At 38.7% G+C, this 9,891-nt stretch overlaps 1 protein-coding gene across 1 annotated transcript in view; it reads right to left on the reverse strand.

Moving 5' to 3' along the window:
* Tasor2 (transcription activation suppressor family member 2) overlaps nt 1-9,355 on the reverse strand; it is a 46,975-nt gene extending 37,620 nt beyond the window's left edge. Inside the window, 1 exon segment of the mRNA XM_055593900.1 lies at nt 9,084-9,355. The gene's annotated coding sequence lies outside the window, so the exon portion shown is untranslated.
* Nucleotides 9,356-9,891: the final 536 nt, after the last annotated feature.

Consider the following 9,891-nt stretch of genomic DNA (forward strand, 5'->3'; position numbering starts at 1 on the left):
CTCTATGGTCCTATTTACATAAATGTCTAGAATAGGCATATCTAAAATGGTGGACATAGACTAGTTGCCAGGGTTGATCTGAAAATGGCCTAAAATGAATTATACTGATGGTTTCTCTAACCTGAATAGAAGAGAGGACACACACATTAGGCCATATAGTGTAAATGGGTGAATACGACTGCACAGGAAATACTGTAAAGTATTTTTAAAAACCAAAACCACCAGGAATCTACCTACCATGCAGAATAATTCTTTTCAGTCCTCCCAGTTACATTTTGTTTTACCTGGCACTGCTAAACACCCTCTTCTTGAGTTCCTGCTGCTTTAGACTGCATATGTTCCTCCACTTCCCCATTGTCAGTTCCTTATATCCCAAACATTTCTGCCATCTACTTTTTCTATACACATAATGTCTTCATTTCAACTAATACCCCAAGCCTTGTTTTGACAGATCCTCTCCTAAACTATTTTTATCACTTGAAAGGCTGTTTCAGAACATGAAAAGCTAAGTATTTTTCTAATTCATAAAGTAGTACTTGTCCACTTACTGAGAAATTAAGTGAAGGACTTTAAACGTTAATTTAATCCTCACAGTAATTCTGTTACTATATAATTACAACTACAATTATTTTCCAAATGAGAAAAGCGAAATATAAAACTTTCATGTCAATCATGTTTTAACCATTACCTATTTATCATCAGTTTCCCTGTCAATCTTTTCTTCCTGCCTCCTTTCTACTCATAGTACTACTTAGTATGTTGAAAGCCTTATATTCTCTCTTAAACCCAAACATTCCACAGTTGTCAAGTTTGCGCAGATCTACCTGTTCTCTATTCTTACGTCATTATAATGGTATAAAAGATGCTTACAAAAGTTCCAGACAAGGCTCTTGGTACTGAAATACACCTTACTTTAGATTCAAAACTCAATTATGTATAAACTTCTAATTGAGAAGATTTTGACCTGCTCAACACTAACTATCTGGCTTTTTTATTACAGCCATCTCAGGGAATTAACTCAACGTCATTTTATTTTGTAGAAAAGATTCACTTTCCTCAGACTTACATTTGGCCAGATTGCTCAGCAGCCAACACAACAATGGAGCTATTTTGATTATAAATCTTAAAATGAACTATTATACACTTATTATAATTATAAATCTTAAAATGTATATAAAGTAATACACAATCTGGTCACTGTGTATATTTATGATTCAAAACAAGCCCATGTAAAGAAACTGCTTTATTGATGATGCAGAAATTTTCATAAAGTTTTTCCATTTCTATTAACAAAAATGTCCTAGTAAAACCAAACTATAAAAGGTAAAACCAAGTCCTTTCTTGAAAGAAAAATTAGTGTAAGTCTACTGCACATCTTATTCCTATTTAGATTTAGGCAGGGGCTTTTCTGTTATCTTACAGTCCTTATATGTTAATTCTTTTTTAGGTAAACTTGTCTTTGTTCCTTATAACAGTACTCTTCCAAGGAGCCCTGCATGTACATGGTAGCTCACAACTGTCTAACTTCAGGGAATCTGAAGAGTTATGGCCTCTGCAGATACCAGGCACACATGTGGCATGCAGTAATATATAGGCAAAACATCCAAACACATTAAAAAAAAAAATCTCTACTCGTCCAGCACTCACGAGGTGGAGGAAGTAACATTCCTACTGTTTTTGAAGTCAGACTGAAAAACAAAACATCAAAATTTGAAGGAAATACAAACATAAGAGTACATCTTTTATCATGTACACTACTTCTCTTGGACTAAAATTTATTAAAGGTGTAACTATGGACATTGTAATTTAAAACTTTTTTGCTTTACACATCTAAATTAAAACTGAAATTTAACCATTTTACATTAGACTCAATAATAACTTACAACACATAGGTTAAAACCTGTTTTCTGATTTGGGCCCCATCTCAATCTTCTCTATGAAAAGCTAGAAAGATGGTCATAATCTATTTCTACCTCAAAGACCCTCTCCTTAAATTCTGGACATAGTCCTGTTCCTTGTTAATGTCAGAAATTCTGAAGTGAAAAAGGCAATAATAGTAAAGAATTCTAGTAATAAAAAAGCTACTATATAAACAAATGTTTACCAAGTATCTAATTTGCAAATGAATAAATCTGTAAAGTTTACATTTCTCCTTTCTTACATCTTCCATACAGCCAATCTTCTGCTAATACACAGGAGTTGACATCTATACTTGAACAATGAAAGTTACCTCCCCACCCCCAACTGTATTATATTTATGGATTTTGTGTTTGCTGCACTTAAAGAGTTAACTCTGGCTACACAGAGCCCCGGGTACTTATTCCACAGCAAAATACTAATTTGTTCTACAAGCAATAACACCATGAAATGCTTTTATTCCAAGTCTAACTTCTAATGAAAATTTTTTACACAGAAATTATGCTTACAGGAATACTTTTTCTCTCTGAAAAAAACTTTTGAAACAAAAAGCAGAGCTCATAAATGTATCTTTACTTTGACAGAATAAAAGCAAGTATAATATAATTTTAAAAAATCATTCCCTACCCCTAAAATAGTAATCCATTCACTAAGCAAAACTAATAGTCTCTATTGTAGAGAAACAAGTTAAAAGAACTAAGATTAGAAAGTAAAGACACGTGAAAAAATATCAGCACTATAATGAAGTACTATAAAAATATCAGTACTATAAATGTACACCAAGAAGCATATTATGTAGTATTGACTACACAGAAGATAATCTGAACTCACAAGCAAATTATCTGAATTAATAAAGCATTATGTAGATTATGTGCTATTTAAAAATAGCAATTGCACTTAGATATTTCAATTTATCCAGTGGCAGTTGCCTTTAACAAACTGGGTGGGGGGAGGCTATAGATTGAATTTACAAATTACGACTTTTTCATCTGAGTGCAAGTTGGTTACATTTGAGTTCACTATTCAACTCATTTATTTTTATTTTTTGTGTGTGTACGTGTGGGAGAGCATGCCACGGTATACGTGTCAGAGGACAACCTGAAGGAGTTGGTTCTCTCCTTCCACCAAGTAGGTTTGAGGAATCAAAATCAGGCCATCAGGTTTGGCAGCAATCTTGCCCCCCCTCCTCGATTTCTGATACAGGGTCCCTTTCATTCTTTAGCTCAAGCTGGCCTTGAATTTGTAGGAATCCTTCTGTCTCAGCCTCCTAGGTGCATTAATGATTTACCTCTTGAAGGCTGTTTTTAATAGTCTCAAAATCTGATCTTCTAACAAAGTTTATGATCAGGCTGAAACTTGAATTTTTGTTTTGTTTTTTGAGGCAGGGTTTCTCTGTGTAGCCCTGGTCATCTTGGACTCACTTTGTAGACCAGGCTAGCCTTGAACTTACAGAGAGCCACCTGTGCCTTCTGAGCACTGGGATTAAAGGCATACACAACCATGCCAGGCCAAAATTTATAATTTTAAAAATATTATTTTTGTTTTGATATGATGCACAAAAGGTAAATTGTTCAAGATCTTATAATTTTGATTTAACTTATTTTTAAATGTATGTGGTATGTGCATTATCTCTCTTTTGTGATATTAGAGATCCAACGTGCTTGATAAGTGCTCTATTACAGAACCATAAGACCTAGTCCTTTACAGTGACTTTTAAAAACATCCATGTAAACTCAGTGACCAATGTTTCAACTCATTAAATTGGGTTTATGAATCTGTGCTTTAACACTGAACTATTAATTTTTAAAATTTGTATTTAGTAATTCACCTTACATCCCAATTGCAGCCCCCTCCCTCCTCTCCTCTTGGTCCCACCCACCCTCCCTCCCTGCCAACCCACCCCAGCATATCAAGTTGCATCAGGACTAAGCACAACCTCTACCATGGTGGCCTGGCAAGGCATACCCACCAAGGGGAATGGATCGAAAAGCATGCAACAGAGTCCATGTCGGAGACAGCTCCCGCTCCCTGTACTAGGGAACCAACATTAAGACCAAGATGCCTAATGGGTACATATGTGTAGGGGGCCTAGGTCAACTATTAATTTTCAATGAAACAATTATACCAAACTTACTGTTATGTTTAGCACCTTCCAAAAATATATTAAGTGGTTTTTCCTCTTAGAAAAAAAAATCCAAAGGAAAAAAAAAAGTTAAGAATTTTTTTTCAGGGACAACTACATTTTGAAATTCATCTTTGATTCTTTTGATCATTATTATTACAAAGCAAGTGGCAGAACTAAGATAATTTTTTTAATTGCTTTCACCACTGGATATATTTCACTCCATATGCTCTGAGCACAAAACAGGGTATTTCTAGAAGTGAAATAGGACACATAACCAAATGAACTAGGTAGGCCTCAAGAGCTGGGGTCAAATATCTTTTCTCCTAAGAGGGAGCAGGCATACATTAAATGGTGTATTTCATCAAGCAATTGTGTACTGACTATTAGCATGGGATTTAGCTCTCCAATTAAATGTTATTATATTTTATTAAGGGAAAACAGAAAGTACACCCCAGGCATATTTCTTATGACACAAGCAATAATTAAAACAGAAACAAATTTAAAAAGACAAAAGGAAACAAGACGAGAACATTTACTATGCTGATAATGAAAGACTTAATACATTAAGACAGAATAAAAATGGAAATTTACATTTCAAGAGGCACTTAATAGCCAATAAACATTTAAAAACACTTCCAAGTTACAAACTTAAAAAGCCAAATAATTTCATACAAGATAAGGACACATTAGAGTGACATAGTAGAATGCTAAAGACAAAGAAAAAAATATTAAATACAGTCAGAGAAAAAGAAACCCAAAGGCTAAGGGGTGATTTCGTGGCAATAATGGAAGCCAAAACAGAAATGAGGCTACCTGAGGACATAGAAGAAGCATTCAAAACTAAAATGCTAAAAAAAAAAAAAAAGGCTTTTTCCCAATTTATTTATTTTTACTTTATGTACACTGTTGTTTTGACTGCATGTATGTCTGTGTGAAGGTGTCAGATCTCCTGGAACAGGAGTTACAGTTGTGAGCTGCCATGTGGGTGCTGGGAATTGAACCTGGGTCCTCTGGAAGAGCTGCCAGTGCTCTTAACTACTGAGCCATCTCTCTAGCCACTCCCCCCAAAGAAGGTTTTAATAAATGTGACTACAAAGGAAGTATTTTAGTACTGAGAATAGTTCCAGATGGGTTAAGTATAGCGGTGAATGGAGAGAGTAGTCAAAATGTGGCAAATAGTAGGTACTGGCTATAAAACCCAACAATTCTAAACAGGCTTTCAGCTATCTGGTAATAATTTTTAAAGGAGTTCTACTACATGACAAAAACATGTAGTAATCATGAAAAACATAATGAAGTTAACAATTTTAAGATAAAGATGTTTGTAAAATTAATTTTCACAAATAAAGAGCACAGATTTCTAGAAAAATATGTAACTTATAAGTAGATTTAAAAAATAGATTACAGCTGGGTGCAGTGGTACACACCTGTAACTGCAGCACTAGGGAGGCAGAGACAGGTGGATCTCTGTTGAGTTCGAGGCCAGCCTGATCTACAAAGTGAGTCCAGAACAGCCAAGGCTATACAGAGAAACCCTGTCTTGAAAAAAAGCAGCAGCAGCAGCACATACTGCTCTTGAAGAGGCCCTAAGTTCAGTTCTTAGCACCCACATTGGGTGGCTCACAACCTCCTGTAGCTTTGGATCCAGGCTCCAAAATCTTCTTCTGGCCTTCACAGGTCCCCGCCTTCAAGGGCACATACACTCACAAAGATACACATACCTGAAAATCAAAATGAAACCTTACCAAAAAAAAAAAAAAAAAAAAAAATCCAGCCTAGCATGGTAGAGCATAGCTGTAATCCTAGAACTTGGGAAACTTGGCAGGAAGATCATAGATACAAAGGCAGCCTAAGAGACATGTCTCAAAGAAAAAAAAATTCTAAGATATACTCTTTTTTCACTTATTAGTGGTGCTGGGAACTGAATCCAGGGTGGCACATATACTAGGCATAAATTCTATTATTTAACATTTACAGCCTTTCCACATACCTTTTTAAGCATTTACTTAAAATATAAAAGTACAGGGCTGAGAATATGGCTCAATGGTGGCTTGGTCTATATTAAACTTTGAATTTAATTCTTAGTACCACTAAGTAAATATATAAACAAAATACACAAATGCATATACCAACTAGTTATACCAAAATAGGTTAGCGAAAAAATTAAAAACATTTTTTATTGGTAAGATTAATATTAATGATAAACTAGAGGGAAGAGGAATTTAAAAAATTGGGCAGTTAATAAAATAGTCAATATTAAAATAAAAAAGGGAGATGTAAACTAGTAAGGCATCTAAACAGTAAAAGGGCACCTGAAATAACTGATTACAAATATTAAAGCAAAGTCCTAAAAAATCTAAGGTAGAGTCCTAGAAAAATTTAATTTAACAAATGTAACACCCTGAATTAATTAAAATAAAAAAAATCTGAGCAGTACTTAGCCACTAAAGAGAGTAAATCACTAGCTTAATGTCTGCCCCTAACAAAACTGTAGGCCCAAGTGAATTCAGTGACAGCAGTGATTTATGACAGCAGTGATTGGGAGCAACCCAATGATGGATATATGGTGAGGAACAGAATATATTCTTACACTAAATAATATCAAGAATATAATTATAATAAAATGAATTATAAGCAAAATCTCTCAAAGTGTTGATGATTATGCTAATTAATGTATGAACACACACACACACACACACACACACACACACACACACACACACCCCAGTTGGAAGACTTATACAATTTAGGGAATATTTTCCAAAGGACTAATACATGAATGAAGCCCTTTGAAGTGCAAGCTAGATAAATTAGATTTTAGTAAGTTCATTGTAGGCATAAGGTTATTGTGCAATTCAAATGCTGATTTCTGTACCCCTAAATCTGGTTGCAATCCTCCTTCTGGGACTCTGTCACAATGTTATGTAAACACTGCTCCCTTATTGATATGCCAATAAAGTAGCTTACAGCCAATCACTGAGCAAGGAGAGAGAACAGGGCTGGACTTCCTGCCAGTGGGGGGGGGGGGGAAGGATTCCAGGGCTTTCCCTGGTCCCCCAAAATTACGTACCAACGTATATTATAAAGCTACCATAACTACAACAGTATGGTAACTGCTCAATTGGTCAAAGAAGAATGTTCAGATAATGGACTGTCCCAAATGTTTATCTTTCTTACTCACTAGGGAAAGTTAAAAATTAAAATGAGTCTTTTTCAATTAGATGGATTAAAATGTTTAGAAAATATTGTTACCACCCAGGGCTTCCTAGCAGAGTAATGAAAACCATACCTTCCTTTCTTCCTTCCTTCCTCTCTCTCTCTTTGGTTTTCTGAGACAGGGTTTCTTTGTGTAGCCCTGACTGTCCTGGACTCTTTGTAGAAAGGCTGGCCTTGAATTCATAGAGATCCACCTGCCTCTGCCTCCCTAGTGCTGGGATTAAAGGCATCCACCACCATGCCTGGCTTCAGTTAGGTTTTTTTTTTTTTTTTTTAAGAAAGGGTTTCTCTGTGTAGCCCTGGCTGTCCTGGAACTTCCTCTGTAGACCAGGCTGGCCTCAAACTCAGAGATCTAGCATTCTCTGCCTCCCAAGTGCTTGCACCAAAAAGCACATGGGGCGCTCCGCTCCTCCCACCACCACCATCCTGAAAACCATATCTAAGGGAAATGAAAATGTTAAAGTCCAACCACTCCAGGGCATTTAACAGACTAACTAAAAATCCCCTAAGAATTTGATTTTACAGAAATAGTTCCTAACAGTTATTTATAATAGGTGCAGGGGGAAAAAACAAAACAGAACAACAAAAACAGCTCTGCAAAATTGTTATAAGAAAATCTTAAAATATCCACTGACAAGACACTAAGGATAAACATGTCCTATATTTGTGCTAATATATATGCCACAGGTAACAAATATTGTCAGGCAAGTTTCCTGGCAGTTTTCAAATTTCAATTTATTTAAATGTTTGGGGTAGAAGAGATACTTGTAATTTATTTTATTTAAAAGAATGTTAGATTTAGGAAATGTATTGGCAACACATTCCAAACATCTTCCTTAAAAATTACTGACAAATGCTTTGACTTTTCCTAACTTGTGCTCGCTGGGCATTGATGTACTAGTGACGAAGGAGCTATCTTTTACTACAAGACAGTTTTCAAATAGAAGTATCCTTTTAACCATCAGGCTTATGGTCTTTGTACTAAACCTCTTAGATAGGATTTCCAACAATCTCGGACGATAAAATATCACATATTCACCCGCTCTTCCTTTTGCTTTCTGAGGGGGAACACTGTTTGAGTCCTCAGGTCATTTGTATTATACATGTTTAGGAAAACTTTTTCATTAACTTTCCCATTCTAACTTTACCTTCAGAGAGAAGACAGGCGAGAGTACTTAAAGTTAGGCACTTCAAGTTGCTAAGTCGTGATTAAGAGAAACTCAAGAACTTTCCAACTATCTCCAATTTTGAAAGTTAAGCCACGTTTTCCTCCGAGTGCTGATTGGTACTGGCTTGTGACAAACTTCGCGGCTAACCTACTAAAATACTCCTTCAACGTTACCCCAGCCGGCTGGTGTCTTCCATATGGGTAGGCTCATTCATACGTAACAAATAAGTAAATAATGTCACGTGTTGCCTTGGAGTTTACAGAATTCATACAAGTTGACTGGAGGGTTTCCCAAAGAACCCTCACAGAATGAGCAAGAGCAACCCCAACAAAAAGGAAAACCTGAGTGCAGAATGGATCACGTCCCCCTGGGGATGGGGCTGCCCTGTGACAGGCGACACAAACAAGCCGCTCCGCCGAGCCTGCCTGCCTCAGGGACGACTGCCGAAGCCCTCCACGGGCTCCCCCCAGCACTACCTTCTCCGAGTTGGAACGAGAGGAGCGTGTCCCCCCGTCCTGGGCGACAGGAGCGCCTGCCCAGCGGACCCGGGCGACGTCCAGCCCGCCGGGCAGCCTTCGATCGCCGCGGGGGGCGCGCTGCCCCAACCCCACGGGGGTCTGCGGAGGTCCTCGCCCCAACACCTCCGGGAGCGTTACCTGTCCCCGGCGCAGCCGCCTTCCCTGAGGAGCCGAGTTCACCGCTCAGTGTCCTGCCCATGCTTCTGCCAGCCCGTCCCTTCCTCCTGCTGGCCCCTCGCCCTGCCGCGTCTCTCGACCTCGCCTCACAATCCCGAGCCTCCCGGCCGCGCGCGTCCCCCAGCCCTCAGCCTCACTGGCCGGAAGCTGCCTCGCAACCAGCCGGGCGCTGTGAACGTGTCGCCTCACCGGCCACGGGCACCGCCACCGGAAGTAAAACCTCGTGGCCAAGGAAAAAGGGCGGGGCCTCAAAAGACAGAAAGTGAAAACTGAAGCGTCCCGGTCGCGTAACAGACGGGAGCCTATCACGGGGAGAAGGCCGAGGCGCAGGCGCGATCGCCGCCGGCGGCCACGTTGCTTCTCGCTTTTTCTTTGTGCGCAGGCGCGCGGGGCCAAGGCTCGCTCCGGATTGGTTCCCTAGCCGGATATGGAAGGCGTGCACAGGAAACAAGGATCCTCAGCCAGGGTCCGCTGTAGTGTACTGTGGGTTACTCATGCCTACTTTCCGGCGTCTCATGGGCCGGGTGCTATAATGTGACAGGGTAAAGCAGAGCAGCGACTCCTCCATCTTGTTTTCTTGCTGAGGCCATTTTCAGATTTAACCAGAATTTTATTTTCTTAATGGATAATCCTGTGGAAAGTTACCCAACTCTATTCTAGGACCCGAGGCCAAGATGTCACAGCTAACTCAGCTTCTGTTATACTGCTTGGGGAAACCTCCCCCTGCAGCTGCTGAGTGAGATACAGGATGTAGTTTTTGCCTTTAAAA

The sequence above is a fragment of the Psammomys obesus genome, unplaced genomic scaffold, assembly GCF_907164565.1.
Source record: "Psammomys obesus unplaced genomic scaffold, mPsaObe1.curated_primary_1811, whole genome shotgun sequence".
Classification (NCBI taxonomy): Eukaryota; Metazoa; Chordata; class Mammalia; order Rodentia; family Muridae; genus Psammomys; species Psammomys obesus.